Here is a 19,874-nt window from a genome sequence, read left to right on the forward strand (position 1 = left end):
GCTCCACAAAAGCACCTGCTATAGCTCCTCGGTCTTACTCTCGACCTTCAGAGGTTCAATGGCCCACAGCATACATGTGAGTGTGTGTGGGTTGTGTTCTGCGATCACATATATAGGATTATTCTTCCAAGGTCGAGGCCCTCCCGGGATATGTTCGGGTTCTCTTGGGGGTTTAGCGCATTGCGCACATCGCACATCGCACACACACAAGCACACACACACACACACCTCGAACTGAGCAATAGGGACAAATAAAACAAAACGAAGCAGAAACGAAAGCGCGCGTTGGAGGACGAGACCGGCAAAGCGTTCGACCCGGGGTGGGGGCGGGTGCTCCCCGAGACGCCATGGCGCAACCTACGCACACACACACACACACACAACGGCTCTCTTCTACTCTCTTCTTCGCGCCCTAGTGTAGCGTTAATTTTGGTAGTACTGGTATTATTGATAGTATTATTATTAGCAATATTATTCTTATTATTCTTATTAGCCTCCTATGTACAACACATCGGGAGTCGTCGTTTCTCCCACCCGCCTCCCTCCGGCCCCCTAAGAGTAGTTGTGGTAGTAGCGGTAGTAGAGAGGTAATACCTAGTAGTAATTGTAGTTAGTGGCGGTAGTAGCCGTACCGGGGACCCTACCTGGCTGTCACTGGGAGAACTGGGTACAGGAGGAGGAGGAGGAGGAGGGCACTGTACCTGTGTGTACCACGCTACGTCCTCCTCTATGCTGCCCCTGCTAGGCGTAGGGTTCTGTGGCTGCCGGGCGTGTGCCTGGGAGTCCTACGCGGGGTTGATCGAGCGGCACGTGGGTCGAGTCCTGCGGCCGGACGATCGGGTCGGACCGGAGGTCCCGGACCGTCCATTACACGAGCGACGAAAGCGGTGGCCGGGGCGGTGATCCGGCCCGTCCGGCCGGCCCGGTGGTGTAGTAGAGTTGCTGGGCGTGCGAGTGGGGCGGGGGCGGTACGAAGCCACCGGTGGCGCCCTCGTGGTAAAGGACCGGCACCCGCACCAGCCGCTGGGCCGCGTGCGCCATGTTCGCCATGTTGGCCGCCTCCAGCTCGGCCGCCAGCTGACGTTTCCACTTGTTCCGCCGGTTCTGGAACCAAATCTTCACCTGCGTTTCGGTCAGCCGCAGCGACGCGGCCAGTCCGGCCCGCTCGGACGAGCTGAGGTACCTGCGGGGGCGGGGGGGGGCAGAGCGTTCGAACAGATCGGGAGACCCTTCGGGAGCAAAGCAACACTTACCGCTTCAGGTCGAAGGTGGACTCGAGCTGGAAGACCTGGGCGCGCGAGAACACCGTCCGGGTTTTCTTCTTGCGCTTCGCCTGCATCGCGCCCCCGTTCGAGTTGGGCGAGGCCGAGTCCGACGGCCGGTCGCTCTCGTCGTCCTCCTCGATGATCTCCTGGCCGTCGTCGTCCGACTCGCAGTCGTCGCCACCGCCACCGCCACCGCCATTGCTGAGTCCGTTCCCACCGGGGCCAGTACCTGGACCCTGACGTGACCGGCCTGCCCGTGGCCCTGGCCGACACCGACGGCATGCCCGCTGCCCGCCCCACCGCCACAGCCCGTCCGGCCGCCCAGGAAGGCCGGGTGGGGCGAAGGTGACTTCGATTGTTGCGAAGGCGGTGGTGTCAGCGATGGTGACTGGTTTTCGATCGCGTTCGTCAGGTTATCTACGTCAGGTCAGGTGAGAGACACAGAGACACATGGGGAATAAGAATGAGCGGAGCGGAGCGGAGCGGAGGTCTGGAAATTGGTTAAGTTGGCTTAACCTCACGGCGTGTAACCTCAAACTTTAATCGCTCCGGTGTCCGGAGTGTGTGGTAACACACACTCAGAGAGGTGTTCAAGCGAAGGCTGGGCGGCGGGGTGGGGGGCCCGGTCCCAAGTCCCAAGCTGGTGCTCCCCCCAGGCCACAGGAAGCCATACCTAAACGCGGGCGCGTGTTTCCCACAACACCAGCGAGACGAGCAGGGAAGAGCGTCGAGAGACACACACTTCCGTCCCAGGAGCGATGAAGCCTTACCCAGGAGCGATGGCGGTGACGATGGTCCGGCTAAGCCTCTTAAAAACTGTTTGCTCAATAGTTTTGCAAATAGTTTCTCCGCACGGCCAGCCGCAGACCCCGCACCGCTCAGGCTTCAGGACGTGAAGGAAACTCGCTAAAGCTCCTACAACCTCCTGTCGGGCTACTGGGGGTCGGTAGTTGCTCAATTGACGTGGCGAGGTGCCGCAAACGCTGTGAACAACTTACGCTCTAAGCTCTAAGGCACCGGTCGACCCGCACACCCCCGCAACACGCAAACACACACACACACACACACACACACATACAGACACACTTACCATTGTTTGGGCTATGGAAAGGCATACGATGGGACGTCGGGGGCCAGGGCCAACCGGGCGGGCAGAGGGCCGCGTACCGGTTAGCGATCGCGCTCCACTGTGACATGAAGCCCAGCCTGCAACGACATAGAGAGAGAAAGAGAAAGAGAGAGAGACAGAATGAGAGCCTGAAGAAAAACAGTGACACACGGTCCGAGGTCGGTCCGGCGTCAGTGTCAGGGTTGTCAGTCAGTCCCGTCCAACGTTATCAGCTCGTCACGATCTGCAGCATCTTGACGTATAAGGGGTAACGCGTAACCCCATGCACACGTAAACACGTTACGATAAACGGACACTCCTGCAGATGGTCGGCAATTACGCCAAAGTAGTGCCCTCGTCACGGAGCACATCACAATAGAGGGCGGCGGCGGCGGCAGACGGACGTGGGACGTAGGACACCCGAAAACAAAAACCCCTTCAAAAACTAGCCCAGATCGCTGCACTGGTCCCGGCAGGCGCTATCGGCGGAACCTTTCAAACGATGGCCCCGTAGTTCCGATGCGTTGCGTTGCGTCGAGTTGATTCGGTCGGTTTGATGCTAATGCAAATATTTTGGGAAATAAAACAACCAAATGTGGTTCTTTCCAATCTGTCATACTTTGCAGCTTCTGACGAATGTTGCTAAAAGAAACATATTGTAATCGTTTCAATTATGCTGGAAAAGAAGTATTTTTTCGAATATGACGTTCGACTTCAAACGTTCAAACAGACTGAAAAGGGAGGTTCAAAATGTCCGCATTTCCAACCTTGCAATTATTAACATCATCTATCGGGATAGCTACGAAGGTTCTTCAATTAAAACTCCAATATAAAGGAAACACTATTTTCTTCTCCATAAATGCCATTTCGCCTCTTTTCATCGTCAAGCGTTTAGTTAAAGTTATTTAGTATTTTCATAGACATTTAAATAGGAAAAATAACATTATATATGGACATCATATACATCCATGTGAACCCTTTCTGAGCATATTTTGCCACACGTTTATTGTTCCTGAACACACCGAGTCCATTAACGAAAACCCTAGTGTTTATTATTTCTCACTAGTTTTACTTCAAAAGCTTGTATCTCAGTGACGGTACAGAAAGAATAAAACTGATTGGGGCCCTCCGGGCACACGCCCTGCGCTCTAAGCGATTGGAATGGAGTAGTCATTTGTATGAAGGGCAGACAGTCGCAGACAGCACACCAAAGGAGCACAACAGCACAACAGCACAAAGCATAAGCCACCTGCCCGCTCCTGCTCCGGACGCCGAGCAGTCTGAAGCATCTTGTCAATTGGGTATGTTTCTGGGATCAAATGAACCTAATCTAGCAATGGCGGCCTTTGCATTTCTTTGACCGGACTTCCTCGATTTGATATTCCCTCCCTCAATTCAACGTCGTCGATGGTACGAGTGCTAGCGCACCCCGCACAACTACGTCAAGGCTGTGCTCCTGGGGTAGTTCCTGGTAACTCTTTAGACAAACGCGAAGCAAACCCGCACATTCGGTACACTTTGCCAATCCCCATCAACATACCTCGGACTCGGGAGATCAAGTACCCCGAGTAGTACTTGCCTGAAGTATTGCCCGAACACAATGGATACGTCGCCTGCATTAGAATGAACACACAAATTGAAGCATCGAACCCAATTTTACAGGATTTACCGTCATATTGCCGTCGGACACACACACACACACCTAGCGAGTTGGTCGGATTTTATATCCCCAATAAAAGGAAGGAAATCGCATCAAAGCAAATTGCTGATTGGTTGCGCACGGTCGGGACAGTCGACTCGAGTTTTGTTGAACCGAGTATGGTTGGGTCGGAGCATTTCAAGAGCCGCATCGAAGTGGAATCATCATAAACAAACGAATCATATAAACATATAAAAAAGAGTGGGAGAGGTATTTTTATAGTTGAGAAAATTGAACGGTCCAGCTTCCGGAAAACGGAAAATCGCAAAACACGCTTCGTTTTAGGCTGCGACAACGCTTGAGAGAGAGCTGCAGCAAGAACAACTGTCTGGCGACTGTCGTACAACTATTAACATTACTATTGGGCGCAATGGGAAATGTCAAAACTTGGTCGAGCATTGGAAGATTGGAAGAACGAAAAAAAAATCAAAGAACCACCGACAAACTATTCCTTAAAGTAAAACTGGCCTGGCCGGCGTGCGAAATCATACCTTACCAGGACACGCCACCAGAAAATATGGGGGGGCTTTCATCTCTTGCGTGTAAGAGTGTGTTATGTACAGGTCGACGCTATGTGTAGGTGAGTCAGGGCAGCCTTTTTGATAATACTGTTGGGCCTACCCGGGGCGTACTCTGATACACACAGGATTCGGTGATTAGGCGTTCGTGGCAGCAAGCTATCAGCCATCAGCTAGTTGAAGGGGAGCTCTAGCTCTGAGGCCGACGGCGGTGGTGTACAGGCTGTGGAATGAGCTAGCACCACAATGGAGCAGGATTGGATTGATCGCTTCCGGCAGCAACGGGATCCGGGATGATAGGAGGTACAAAGCGAAATTGCCAACGGAAGAAGAATCGTCCGCTGCACAATAGCAAAACCGTGGTCAGAATCGGACCATCGGAGTTCGGAAGCCGCTGGGAGCTAAGTAGGCTCCGCAGTTCTTCGGTCCAACTCTCTGTGGCGAAGCGGACCAAGTTCTGCCGTGCGAAAATCACCGAGCCGAAGCAGTGGCACCCCCTGCTTCGCGCTGCGGTGTTGTAATAACCTCGTAATGACTACACACTTCACATCAACTCTAGAGAGCCGCGTCCCCGCCAAGATTGCTGGACGGGACGGGTCGAGGACTGTGAGTTGTGATTATTGGTTGATTGTTAAACACACACACAAGCGCGCGCGCGCGCGAGAGAGAGAGAGAGATAGAGAGGGTACAACCTTTTGGGCAATTTTTAGGATATCCTTTTCCCAGCATCCAGTGGGCCAGGGAGCCAGGAGTTCACCCGGCTGTTTACGGTGTGCCGTATGTGCCTCCCCTTCGCCAGGACAGTACACAAAAATAAGTAAGTTCCTCCTCGTCTTCTTCTCCCTCGTATCGGGCGACCCTTCCCCCGGGCATGTCAGTTGGGATGTCAGGCGCTGCGAGCTGCGGAACCGCTCGAGAGGGATCATCATCCCGGCGCACGGTGGTCTCAGTGGTGTCCGTCAGCCGTCAAGTACCAGGCCCCGTCGTACCGTACCCTGTCGCGGAACGCAGTCAAGGGTCGTGTCTGGCTGTGTGTGTGTGTGTGTGCGTCAAATCGTGAGCTGTTTGCGCAGCACGCATACCGCGTGTGTGCGTGTGTATGCCAGCTCTTTGACTTGCGCCCGAGAGTTGCCTCGTCCTCGTCCTTTTTGTGTCCCGTGCCTGTGTGCCCTTGTTGACGTGTGATTATCCTTGGCTTAGGAGAAACCGAGGTCCTACCGGGGGAGTGGGCACTACCCCGCACACCTCGCCCCTGCACCGACGAGGCTCGACGAGCTCCTAAGAGCGGGCGAGTGTCCTGGAGAGTGTCCCTCGATGTTTAGGGGGTTTTCTCCTCTGTTGTTTTCTTGTGTTGCCCATCGAAAAGAATAAAGAGACTCTCTCTCTCTTTCTCTAATCATGTCGGCGTGAGCCGATATGCACATGGAGCCCAAAAAGGTCCTTGATGATGGGTGGCGGTTGGCGCAATGGGCCTTAAACATGGACCGGGGGGACACATCGTTAAGTGAAGACAAATAGTGCCGCGGTCAAGGTTGATGTTGAAGAACGCGTGGTTGATCGTGTGCCTGGATAAAAGGATAACGCACCTCTCGGATCATCAGCATCTCTAGGCGGCTCGATTGGGTCGGTCGTATCCTTGTTCTATTTTTCGATCTGGTCGCTCGCTGATTCGCGGATTATTTACCCCAAATCCCGGCGACGGACCCTTGCCCGATTGGAATGGTAACGATTTGTTGGCCCCTGTTGTACCCTGGTTTGTTGTGGTTGATGTTGTTGTCTATTTGTTCGCCTTAATTTCGTGATAGTAATTGAGTGCAAGGAGTGATAAATATCCCTTTTTTGGTCCCCGGAAACGATATCGTTTAAAAAAAACCAAAACAGAGAGAACAGAGAAGAGCGGATGGAAGTGAACATTTGAGCTTCACTTAGCCGAAACCAAAGCCCGAAAGCGGACCCGATTGCCGCTGTGTTGTGCACTTGAATACGCGCGCGTGTGTGTGAATGTTGAAATGTATTGAAACAAAAAAAGAGGATCCTTTTAAATGGAACCGAATAAAAGGCCGCGGCATTTGATGCTGGCCTCGCCCGGGGCCGACGAATTTGATTTTAATTTCCCTTTTCAATCGAAGTACACACACACACACATTGCGGCTTCTTATATGCCTTTTCATACACTCATACAGCACACAACACACAGAGCACACATCGTTGTTTTGCCGCATTGCTGGTGCTTTTCAACTCTTCCTTTCTTTGCTGTTTTGTTTCCGGTTTTTGGCCAAAACTTGGCCATTTTGGTTTGTTAAACAGTCGGGCGGACTTTCTGCACCACCCCCACACCACCGCCAACCCCCACCACTACCCCAACGCATACATAAAGATGTGCCACCGACAACTCGGCTCAATCAAGCTCTTTATCTAAAGGTGGGCTGGGCGGAGAAGAATTTGATTCTATGATACGATCCGATAAAAAAATAACAGGTTTTGAGCAAATACAGATCTTAGGTAAGTCTTAGTTGTTCCAAATTAGGAAGAAAAGGATATGAACAAACGTTGGGCGAGGTGTATATAGAGCTGTGCTGAGACATGACATGATTTCCGTCCACCAACGGTTGCTTCATGGGAACTACTACTCACGGACTAATTGCGAATAAGCTTTGTCTGGCGATTCCGTTTGTGCACGGACTCCTGGACCGTGTAATGCAAAATCATCAGGCAGACGGCACCTCAATGCCGCGTTCAATAATACTGCTACTACCACGATCCCACCGTACTGGAATTTTCATTGAACCCAGATGCCAGTAGTTGCAGTAGTTGCAGGATTGAGTCGCACTTACTTTACATCGCGACTTTGCTGGACTACCCAGCTAATTGAACCTCAGCAAACGGTTGGGACGACCATCCAACCTCACCTAACGTGCATGGACGACGGCCGCCACCTCTGACCTGGCAGGTCCGAGGTATTGTAGAAATAAATCGTCCAATAAAAGCTTGTAAGCACTGCACTTTTATCTACATCTGCATCGATGCACACATAAGTACTCGCCGAAGAAGGTGTGCACGAACTATCGCACACGTCTGTCAGTAACGCACCATCGTGTAACGGTCCTCCGGAGGCTCCTCTAAAAGCGACGGGCGACCGCGCGCAGACCATTAACGCTAATCGCATTAACAATTAGCGCAACATTGATTGTTGGGAGTCGTGCAACAGAGCCCAACCAGTCCTCTCTCTCTCGCCGGTCACACGAGTGTGTTCGCGTTCGGTGAGGACGACTTGGAAGTTGGAAGAAGTTTTGTTTGTTTCAAGTGTTTTCCGTCAGTCGGACCAAGATCACCGAACCACACTCTCTCTCTCTCGTGCTCCAGGTCGGATATTGATCGGAGCGAAGCCCACCAACTGTTCAATCGCGGGCACCCTGGCAGAAGTCCGGAAACCATTAAAACGTAAAGCGGAAAGGTCAAATTGCCACTTTGCCAGCGTTTCGTCCGTCCGTCCGGGCTTTCGCAAAACTATACATGTTCCGCAGGGGTTTTTCGCTCAACTCCGGCTCCGATCGGATTACGGCCGGCATTACTACAGCCCTGCGCTTCTATGCCCCGTGGAGTCGGTTTCTTGTGCTGGACTCCGTGGTGCTCCCGGTGGCAGTTCGGTTCGGTCGTGGCAGGCCGGAGGCACGCCTGCGGGCGGCTTCCAACTGGCTGGCTGGCTGGCTGGCGGGTTCAAGTGTTCCGGCGCGGTTCTTCAGTCAAAGTTGACGGCTTTTCTGTGACGGCGGCATAGTTCGCGAAAGAGCGACTCCTTGCGACTCGGTCCGAGATTAGGTCGATGGTCCGAACGCGGGGACCAATGGACTCGGGGACTCGGATGATGTCGGGTCTAGGCCACTAGGCTCGTGGGCGCCACTCTCGTTTATAGCCGGCAGTGCAAATTGGCCACAACACAACCCCGCTCGAGGCTACTCGAAAGGCCTGCCGTTCCCTCTCACTCTTTGACGCTCACGCGCATCGAAGCGAAAGCCGACGTGATGGGCGCGCGCCATAATTGATCGAATTAGGCGCCCGAAGTAGCGCCAATAAGTGACACTTTCCGCGCGCGAGAGAGAAAGAGAGAGCGACTGTGTGCGTGCTTTCCACAGTGATGGGTGGCGCTTTTCCGGTTCGGAGTCCGCGCTCTTGGAAGCCGGAAACCTGAACGCCGAGCCTGCCGACGGCCGAGGGTTGCGCTGCCGCTGGGGATTGGCTGAACGGAGCCGCAACGCCGCGCAGCTGTTGATTGGCTACCAGGCGGCGGCTAATAGCGTTAGCCCGGTGCTGACTCCGGTGTTTAGGAGTTTTTGGGAGGTTATCACCACACGGGCAAAATCCGTGAAACCGACATAGGCGTACACATACACACACACACACACACACACAGCCACACAGTGATTAGCTGCCAACTTGCATTACCTGGCATTAGCTGGCAGCACTTTTGCGGCAATAGTCGCGGGCAGATCGGCAGAAAGTTACACGCATGTTCCGGACCGCGTTGTTACCCGTCGAGATGTCGCTCTATGTCGCGATGGTTTTGAAAGTTTTCTTAGCCGAGGACAATATCAAGATGTGCCGAATCCCAATCCGAGATATAGCTATTCCTGAATATCTCAAGAATATCTCAACCACACTAATATTGTCTCTATTGTCTGTATATCAGTTGTGTATATTAGGCTCAGACATGTGCCATTACACGATACGCTCGAATCGTACAGGTGAAACAAGTAACTATTCGTGCCATATATTGAAGTCCATGGCTACGATTTGGAACGCCAAATCTTCTAGACCAAACGCCAAAAGCTCCGGTTCACTTCGTAGACGTAGAAATCGTAGCCTCTGTGGTAACTTTGTGGCTTTTGGTGCATCTTGGCCAATAGCTCGGCTCCTGAACTTCACGTATCAACAGTCAGACCTGTCAGAATCTTCCTGAACGTGAAAACCGCGAGGCTTCGAGGGAAAGTCGGCCAGTGGTTCAGAATTCAACTGGTACACGCCACCTCACAAGCAGGTGGCGCCCCCTGTTGTTCCCATTTGTTTTCCCCAACTCCACATGATTCGCCCGCCGCAGCGTGACACTTCCAGCGTCACACCGACAGCCGCCGTTTGTTGCGGTTGGCGCACGACGCGCGGCGAAAATCGTGTAAATCACTCTACCCCCTTTTGCCCCCCCTCTCTGTGTGTGTGTTGATCGAGGTGCGTTCAACCCTTTGTCCTGTTGTCCCCGGGCCCGGACCCACAGTGTCGGAGGCGTCGATCGACATCGAATCGATCGCACCACCACCACGGCACCCCCTAGTTCGACCGGAAATGCCCCCCAGGCGGTTGGGTACGAGGGGGGGGGGGGGGGGGGGGGGGGGGTGCGAGGGTATGTCACCGAGTAATTGAAACATTCTCGTTAAATGATTTAATGTCCCCGGGGGCGGTTGACGTGGACACGCTTGAATGTCGCCCGTGTCTCTATCTCTGTCTCTGTGTGTGTGTGTGTGCGGGCTGGAAACAGCTTCTCATTGCGAGTCCACCCCCCCCCCCCCCCCTCCATTCTCCTACCGCACCGCATTTATTCCAATCGCTAATTGCCGTCGATAAAACGGGAATCGGTGGTCCAAAAGCAGGAAGCAGAAGACGAAGGAACACCATCCGGACGGCGGACGGATCAGAGCGACACAGGTCCCCCGGCGGCCATTGGGTTTGCGGACCGGGAGGGGGCCGGTGGGGGGTGCTTCACCGACCACCACCCAATCCCCGTGATTGTCGCTGCCGATTGTCGCTTCGATCGACAGGCCATTGTCTCACGGAAGTTCCGGAGAGAGCTCGCGAGCCTCGATTGGTGCGCCCATTGTCGTCGGGCCGGCGGGCATCCAGGGACCCGGCAGGAAAGTGGAAGGCTGGGTGGTAGGGAGATGAAGAGAGAGAAAGAGAGAGAAAGAGAGAGAGAGAGAGAGTGGACGTTCGAAAAGAATGTTCGCCCCTGGAAGTATGCAATAGTGTGTGCATCCGGTAGCGGTGCATCCGAAGCTGCACCGGAAGCAGCAGCAGCTTACTGGCGGCAGGATCGGCTCGAGCTCCTCTGTGACAGACGCGTGTGTGTGTGTGTGTGTGTTCGCGAAGCATCAAAAACAATGAATGCCGCGCTCTGATGCCGCTCAATGCCGTATGATTTGGGAGCGAAGGGCACAGGGGTTGTGGGTCGGGCGGGCCCGACGAGTTGGACGACAAAAAGGATTTAATTTTCCACTGCGAAAAGGCACTGTGGAACGGTGGCTGGCGGTGGTCGGGGGAAGCACTACAAGCGGACGAGGCGCGCACACGGCAGCGGAAAAATCAATCAGGGCCAAACTCAGCCACACGTGCGTGCGTGTGTGTGTGTGTGTGTGTGTGTGCCCTGATCGGCGCACCCCGCATTGGCGCCACCCCGACCCGCCCATCCGATTTTTTCGCTCGGATTTTTGCCGCTCCGTGGCCGCCGCCGATGCCTTTGTGCCAAGCGTTGTGCCTACCTTTCAGGGGCCAACGCGGGTTTATGGGGTGGGTGGCTTCCCCCGTGCGAGGCGGACGGATCGGAGGCGCGCATTTGTATGATTGCGCGCCCGGCTGCCTCCCCCCCCCCCCCCCCTCCTCGAACCGCGTGGTGTACCACTATCCGCGTGTTTTGGGTTGATGTCCTTTCTGCTGCCACCGCGTTCATGTGCAGCTGCATGTAGTAGTGCAGATTTCGAGGCCCCGTCCCGCTCTCTGTTGCTCTATGCCCACCCCGCCTCCACCCGGCCCCACCCATGTAAGTGCTCACTTAAGTATGCCGCCACGCTTTCGGCCCCTGTGGGCGAACAGTGGGGCAGCGATTATTGTTGCTACATTTTCATTTAACCATCAAACCCCTCCAACCCTACCCACCCACCCAACCCACCACACCTCGTCCTGAGGATGGGTGGCTGGTAGGGGGTCCTAAAGTCACAAAACATCATCTCCTTGTGCGGCGTGGCCCGCTGTGTGCCGGTTTGTAATGCCGAGAAAGCGCCCTTTGAACCACACCGTCCCCCGCCCCCGGCCCCCACCCCTCCACCACCAACAGTGACAGCGGCCCGGCAGTCATTCGCGACCATCTTTGATCGTTGCGGCGGCCCGGCGGGGACCCCGCGGGTGCTGGCGGAGAGGGAAAAGCGGATGAGCCATGGGTGGCGGGGGAGGGGGGAAGGGTCGTTGGTGGTTGGAAATCACAAATCGGGTGGGTGGGTGGCGGTGGTGGTGGTGGTGTCATAATCTTTCGCGTCTTTTCAATTTCGCTTAAACGAAAATAACATCCCTCATTTGAAGGGGGCCGGAGGGGGGGGGAGTGATGGAAAGGACACAGGCGGCTGCCAGGCGTGCGGCGGCGCTCACGTGAATGCTGATGTGTGTTCCATCGTACTTTTTTTTTCAATTATGGTGATTGATCTTCTTTTCAGATTTCGACTCTCGGCTCGACCGACCTCTCCCCCCTTTGTGGTCCTGCGTGCGGCCCATCATCATCATACCAGCAAGGCTGCCATCATACCAAGACCTCCCCCCGCCCCCTCCAATTCCATTCCGCCCCTAGCATTGATTGTGTGTGTGTGTGCGGCCATTGTGCGGTGCAGGTGGCACCAAAAATGAGCATATCCTTGAGAGAGAGCAAGAAAGAGAGGGTGGAAGGCACGGGGAAGAGCCGGTGGAAGTTTGTTACTTCCCCAGGACTACCCCTGAAGCGGATCATAAGCATAAGAAAAGGCGCGCACCACGCGAAGCGAAAACCGAAGAACCGGCCCGGCACTAGACAAAACCTCGTTGTGCGGCTGCTTGAGCGGGGTTGGAGACCGACGGGGGTGGGGGTGGCGCGATGAAAAACCACTGTGCGGGTGCGGGTGCGGTTGTTGCCGTTTTGTTGTCGTAAACTTATCGCTTGTTTCGTATGCGGCAATTTGTAGAAAATCCAGAGAGCCGGCGAACGACGGACGGACACAGGACACAACACCGACGACGGACACGGACGGGCCGGAGGAACAATGGCCCCCGGGAGGCATAACCCTGGTGGAAAGGGGGCAGAGACGTGGGCGGCGGCAGCAGGAAGCCCGCTGCTGCACCGTTTAGGACTCATTTAACTCCGAGACTTGCGAGGAAATTAAACGACGAGAGAACCAAGTCCTTACTGCTCGCTTTTGCTGCCCCTGCGCCTGCCCCTTTGCACCCTTTGTTCCACCGTCTGGCTGGCTGGGACTGCGGTGCGCTGTTCAATTATTGTTACGCCGAGAAGGAGTTTGACAAATGGCCGGAAATGGGAGAGTGTAGAGAGCGCAAGTAATAGAGTAGTAGTAGTAGGCCATCGCCCAAGCGCACACAACTCATACCGTGTGTGTGTGTGTGTGTGTGGGTCTATGCGCCAATTAATTAACTTCTCTGTCGAGGGGGGGGGGGGGCTTTTTTTAGGGGATTGCTTCGTTTAAAACGTGCAAATCTGAGAGAGCGAAGAACCGAAGGAGGAATCGAACCCCTGGCTGGCTGGCTGCGCTGCCATCTGGGCCACGGGGCACCGCTAAACGGCTGGGCGTATAAAAGCGAGCAGCGACGAGATGACGATTGAAAACAATAACAACACAATCACAAGCTACCGGGGGTGGTGGCCGGTAACAGGACGGTAAAAGATCCTGTCAACACAGACACACCGCGGGAAACAGGACGGAGCCGAAAACGGACTGCGCTGCGCTGCGCCACGCCAGCAAATGGCAAATTGGAGAGTGTGTGGCGTTTCGGGGTGAAGCAGCAGGCAGTGGGCGCTAATTGCCGTACCATCCGATAGAAATAATAGATAGCCCTTAGAAAAAGTGCTGCATTGTTTCTCTGCGTCCAATTGGTAGATCATATCTCGAACGGTGCTGGGCAACAGATGGGCGTTGGAGATTGCGGACGGTTGGTGCGGCTCTAGCCTCTAGACACATGGGCTGAAAAATCTCGAGCAAAAGCACATAAATGGGCGCAGTTAGTTTTGCTGCATTCAGTGCTGTTTTCAGTTAGTACTAACCTTCAAAAGAGAGCAGTTGAAATTTCATGATACACAACGCATAAGTTTGTGAGTTATTGTTTGCTAAGAGTGACACTACATACTGTTGTTATTTTCAGTAGAACAGAAGCAATTTCATGTTTTAATATAACACTGCTTCTTTAATATTACACTGCACTATTACACGAGGGAACCGTTACCGTTCAATAGCGAGGATTCTGCTCCATCAGAAAAACAACCATAAAACGTTGGTTTGCCGACTCCGATCATGCAGAAAGCAGTGAGCAGACATCCACAAGGGAAAACATGTAAAAAATCCATCCAAAATACTTTTCGACGATCGAAACGCGATGTTGCGTCAGTTAGCCTAACATCCTAAAGATATCAAAGGAACGTGTTGGCTTTATTACATGATCATTATGGCCTCGGATTATTTTGGGATGTGCGTGGTGTGTAATATTCATCGGCTATCTTAAAGAAGGGAAATCAACCATCAATAGTGAGACGGCCGCGAGTGGCAAAGAAATATATTTTGTACATAGGTCAATCAAAACAATGGCAAACCTACATGAATTGAGTTTCGATTTGCTGGCACAGCCACCGTATATTCGCTATACTGAGCTCCCAGCGACTACTGGCTGTACTACGGGCCTCAAAAACTGGGGAATGATTCAGTGACTCTAGACGGAGATCACGGCGATCGATAAAGCCCATTTTAAACCACAAAAAGAGCGTTCTTCTTTCTTCGTGGCTCGGGACTTTTCAGCCCCCGTGTGTGCGTACTTTTAAGCGTCCTAGGGCCTTACCTAATCCCGAATGCCACTCATTATTGGTGGCGGGGGGGGGTGTTGCATAATTCAACAGCCCAAAAGTATCAACTTCCCTTAAAGAGAAAAACGCGGCAAAACCGAAAACAAACACACGGAGCAACGGTTGGCAACGGGTGGCAACGGTTTAAAGGGGCTCTCGAAAAAAACAAACGGAATCAAACGGGATGGGAGGCGGAGGGTGACCACGATCGCAACTCGCTGGTCGCGGCCGGCGGAAAGTTTGGTCTAATGAAGCTTTCTTGATTATCACAAATTGATTAACACACAAACAAATTGACAACGATCACCGGCGCGCGCACATAGGACGAAGGAACGCCCGTGAGTCGACGCGGTGAAACGGAAGGGGGGGGTGGGGGTCGAATACGGCATTATAATTGGTTGTGGCCGGGTTGAATTTAATTTCCCCGTTTCCCTATCGCAGCCGCCTCGCGCGCTGATCCAGGCAGCGATAGTCTGGCAGCCCTCGGCAGGACCCTGCTGGTCCCTACGCTCTTTTAAGCCCTCCGCCGTGTGATAGGGAAAGGGAAAAGGGATTATGGGGGTGGTGGTGGCGGTGAGACGCGATGGCACATAATTTGAGGTTAGGTTTTTCTAATGTCTCTCGCCTTACCCCATGCTGGGTCTGGGACTGGAGCAAGCGGGGGGAGGGGGGTGTGTGGAGTGGTGGTGATACGCTTTCGGGTCCCTGGGGTGGGTCGGGGCGGTGAACTGGTGCATGGGGGTGAGTTCGGGGGCTAATCTTTCATCTGTTGGTATAGCTCTGAGCGCGCAGGGTCGTCCTGGGTGGGGCGCAGGGGCGTAGAGAGGGGTCGGTGCTACCGGGGGTGCTTCACTTAATGTGATACATCTAATTTTCGCGAATTAATCTGTAACTAATTTGTGAAATGGAACGGTAACGAGCCTATCGCATGTCGGCTAATCGCTAATCGTTCCTCCGGCCCGGACCGATGAGTAGCGCTGCACACACACCCACACACACACACATACACACGTACGAAGACCATCACGTCACAACTACATCACATACACACCCACAGGTAGGCGCTTCGCTGTTGCTAGACGCTAAAGTCCGGTCAGTTGGTCCTTCGGTTGCTTAGGTCAGCGGGAGGCCTGATAAGACGAGTAACGAGGTGGTCGTAGCTGTTGGAATGTCGCCACTGGACCACTTTGCCGCCAGCACTCTAACGCCCAGCTACACACTGCTCGGAACACTACCAAGCCATCCAACACAATGTCATTCCAGCATTAACAGCATTCCAGCGGAAGCCCTAAAGTGTCCTAAACCAAGTCTGAGTCTGACGTCTGACAAGTCTGAGTCTGATCTTCGCCTTGCCTCGCTGGTCTCCGACGCCCAAGGCCACCTACCGGTTGCTACGGCAGGGTTTTTGCGCGGGACATACCCAGCCAGCTGTCACCGGGTGACGACGCCAATTACTCTCAATTACACCGAGGCTACCGAGGGAACTGGGACACAAACACACCGACACACACACACGCACACGAGTTCCAGGTACCAGGTGCGACGACGGAACGACCTTAGCCGGCGCAACGGGTGGCAGCGTAGCCTGAATCTGCTGGATCTTCATTATTGGGGATTTGTCCTGTACACAGCCGTTAGGCGCGGCACGCTCCCAGGAGAAAGGAGCCTTGCGTAGGATCCCTGGATCGTGTGGTCTTGGTCTACGGGTCCGGGACTCCGGGATTGTTGCGGGGGAGTTGCGAACGACTTACCGGGACAGCATGGCGGCGTCCTGCGAGCTGGGCTGGGAGCCGTTCGTACCGACGAACCCGGTCGCGGCGCCGTTCGAGGCCGCTGCGGCGGCGGCAGCGGCGGCAGCGGCCGCGGCGGCCGCCGCCGCCGAGAGCGGCAGCGAAGGGACCGGCGTGATCACGCCCGTGATCCCCTTCTTGGCCGTCGGCTCCGCCCGGCTCAGGATGCTCGAGATGGAGAAGCTGGTGTAGCCCGGGTTGGTGGACGTCTTGCTCATCGCCGTCGTCGTCGAGGGCGGCGCCGCCGCCGGCTGGACCGGCGGTGGCTGGAGCACCGCCACCACTGCTGGCGACTGCTGCTGCTGCTGCTGGTGGTGGTGCGGCTGATGGTGTTGATTGATATGCATGTGGGGATGGTGTGGCGGGTGTTGGTGGTGATGGTGGTGAGTGACCTGATGCTGCTGCTGCTGCTGCTGCTGCTGCTGCTGCTGGTGATGCTGGTGGTGGTGGTGGTGGTGATGTAGGTGGTGCTGCAGGTGCTGCGTGTCTGGCGGCGTTTTCGGAGGACTCAGCCGCGACTCGGGGCTGTGGTTGAAGCTGTTATTGGTGTTGGTGCTGTTGATGGTGCCTGATGCTGCCGCCGCCGCTGCAGCCGCTACGGCCACCGCCGCCGCCGCCGCCGCCGTTGACTGCTGGTGGTGGAGGGCAGCGGCGGCCGCAGCCGCCACCATCGCCGAGTGATGCTGCTGCAGAGCCTGTTGCCCATGCCCGGTGCCCTGCCCGGTGCCCGCCGGCGAACCCAGCTGCCCGGGGGGTGAGGTCTGCTGCTTTAATTGTAGGCCCGGGTGCTGTTGAGATTGCGAGTACGGCGCCGGCGGCAGCGGCTGGCGGTGGTGGTGTTGAGTGTCGGACGAAGACGAGCAGCGCTGCTCGTCGTCGCTGACGCCGGCCGCCAACGGGCTGCCGGCGCCCAGTCCGGGGCTGTCCGCGGGGACTGGCCGCGGACTCGGTTCCGGGCTGGACACCACGCTCACGTCGATGTCCGCCTCCGGCGAGGACATATTCGCTTCCAGGTTCATCTGCTACACGACCTTCTATCGCTACCACTACTACTAATACTGCTCAGACCGGAGGAACCCGGATTGCCTGCTACTTGGTTCACCCTGCCTGGATCGCACACCAACACGGGCACACACACACACATACACTACACTAGGGACACGGACAGGACACACACACACTGCCTGCACACTGAGGTCAGTTCGCGACCCCCAGTTCGTCCTCTCCCAGAGTTCGCCGTCTCAGAACGTCCTCAGCTAGGTTGCGACACGAAAGCCAGCGCCAATGTGCGCCAGTGTTGGTTGATGCGGTTCTGCCTAACTCTTCACCCCGGGTGGGGGCGCTGTTTCACCTGACACACTACACACGCGAACGCGTTCCCGAACTCCCGAGCGTGTGCCGCGCGTGTTGCCTACCTTGCAGGCGCGCGCCCGATGCCTGCTGAATTTAATTTGCCCGCGATGGAACCGACAACCGACCGACCGACCGACCGACCGACCGGACCGAGAGAGCGAGATGGAGGGCGTGGGAGGGAGAGCGCGCGGCGAGTGTCGAACGTGTTGCTTCCGGTGCGGTGGCCACGCGCGCGCCCGTGTTGACGCACTGAGTTGACAGTTGGCGTGTGAATTGCGGACGACGACGACGACGACGAGGACGACGACGCCCGACGGATAGCTGCTGCTGCGCTCTGTGGCCTGTCGCGTGTTGTTGACTCCCTGACGGCGTGCGAGCGATAAACCCGGCCACGGTGCCAAACAAAATTAACAACCCCGCCCGACGACGACGACGGTCTCTCCGGATTTGCGCGCCGACGTGCCGATCCTTCGTCCTTGCGCTCGCTCGCTCGCGTCGCCGGCGATTGGCTGGCGGACACTTAGCACACCTATTCTCTGTCCGTCTCTCTCTTTGTCTCTCTGTCTCTCGCTCTCCCTCTCTCAACCCTAGTCCGGTCCTTGCTCGGAATGGTAACGCTGAAAGGGGCGTGCCAGGGTTAGAGTGTCTATCGCGATCGCGGCCCCTCGGCGGCGGCGGCAGCTCGGCAGCCAATCGCGGTCCGGGCCCCGGGGCCGTCAGGACGACGTTCCTGCCGGTGTCCGTGTGTGTGTGTGTGTGTGTGTGTGTGTTTGTACCGTGGACCCGTTCGCACCGCACATCCGCTGCCGATCCGGAACGGAGATTGTCTTTTCTCTCTCGCTCTTGCTCTCTCTCTCTCTCGCGCGCGCTATGTCCTTCGTCCTGTGCTGGCGTAACTTGGTGGTGGTCCGCCCATAGGCCCACGAGGGACGAGGGCCGCCGCCGCCGCCGCCGCAAACATCAAAAACAAATTTAAAGAACATCATCTGCGTCAATTAATCCACGGAAAGTCATCCACGTTACGACCGGGGTTAGTGCTCCAGAGCTGTGCTGAGCTGTGAAGATGCCCCAGAGCACAGTGGAGTTACACAGACTTTGGTTCTTTGGCGAGCAGCCAATCGATTATCGGGTACATCGATTTGAATCTAGAGAAACCAGAGATGTCGAATTGGGGTACTTCTTGGGCGCTTCTTCGCTAGTGGCAGTGGAACTCTGGAAGTTCACCGGTCCCGACTGGACTCTAGCCAACCACTAAGACATCCAGATCCGCTCAGAGCTAGCAACAAAGCCACAAATGTAATGCCGATTTACATACGGGCTGATGAACCTGAGTCGTCCCCGATACATATGCTTCCAAAGGCGGGGGTTGGAAGACCTGCCATGGGCGGCGCGGTGGTGAAGGGGCCGATATAAATTGTGTGTATTGCGGATTTAGAGGTGTACCGTTTAGCGAAACTCGTATGCTGGCCGATGGCGGACGAACTCCGAAGAAGTCAAACCTAGGGGTTCTAGGGGTAGGACCGGTGAGTGGGTGGGTGGGTTGGTGGAGGATGGTTCGGGGTTCGATCGATTCTCCGCGACCTGAAAGCCCCAGCTGTAGCTGTAGTCGGTCTAGCTGATAGCTCTCGCCGGACGGACTTTCGCCACTCGGGCCTGTGCCGGGCCGAGAGGGCCTGTGGACAACACCATTAGTAGGGAGGGGTGGGTGGTGGTGTGTGGGCGGCAGCTGTTAGTGTAGCCGTTGGCCTCCCAACCCACCTAGACAACCCGCCCATGAAACGGTGCTGAAGCTGGCGCTGGAATTCCCAGGTGCCCAGGATAATGGTGGTGATGGTGATGGTGATGGAACCACCACCAACAACCACATCCCGGAGAGGGCGGACAGGAGGGCGGTGGTGAGGTATGTGAAGTCACGACGCGAGGCGGCGCACGTATGTGTGTTGGCACGTTCGCTTTTAATGGCCTTTAATGGAGAACCGAGAACCGATTTTGGGCCAGGGCAGTTGGGCTAAATTTAATTAAGTGGTTTCCTTTCGGTTTCCGGGTACCTCTAGGTGTGTGTGTGTGTGTGGGTGGGGGTTGTTTGGAAGGAAGGTCTAGTGAGCGCCGGAACCGGAGATCGTGAGTAATTAGCACAATCAGCGCCCGGGCCTGGTGGGTGTGGGTGAGCCACAACGGTTAGCCATTGTGGCCGGACCGGAGAGATGTCTGTAGGTAGGAATTCCACCGGAGGAATTTCAAGGCTCATCGGGAACTGTCCGGTCCGGAAGTCTATGTGAGGCGAGAGAGTCGCG

At 55.5% G+C, this 19,874-nt stretch overlaps 1 pseudogene; it reads right to left on the bottom strand.

Moving 5' to 3' along the window:
- Nucleotides 1-867: 867 nt before the first annotated feature.
- On the bottom strand, nucleotides 868-17,246 carry LOC128269889 (homeobox protein Hmx-like; annotated as a pseudogene).
- Nucleotides 17,247-19,874: the final 2,628 nt, after the last annotated feature.

Source organism: Anopheles cruzii, chromosome X, assembly GCF_943734635.1.
Source record: "Anopheles cruzii chromosome X, idAnoCruzAS_RS32_06, whole genome shotgun sequence".
NCBI classification, from domain to species: domain Eukaryota; kingdom Metazoa; phylum Arthropoda; class Insecta; order Diptera; family Culicidae; genus Anopheles; species Anopheles cruzii.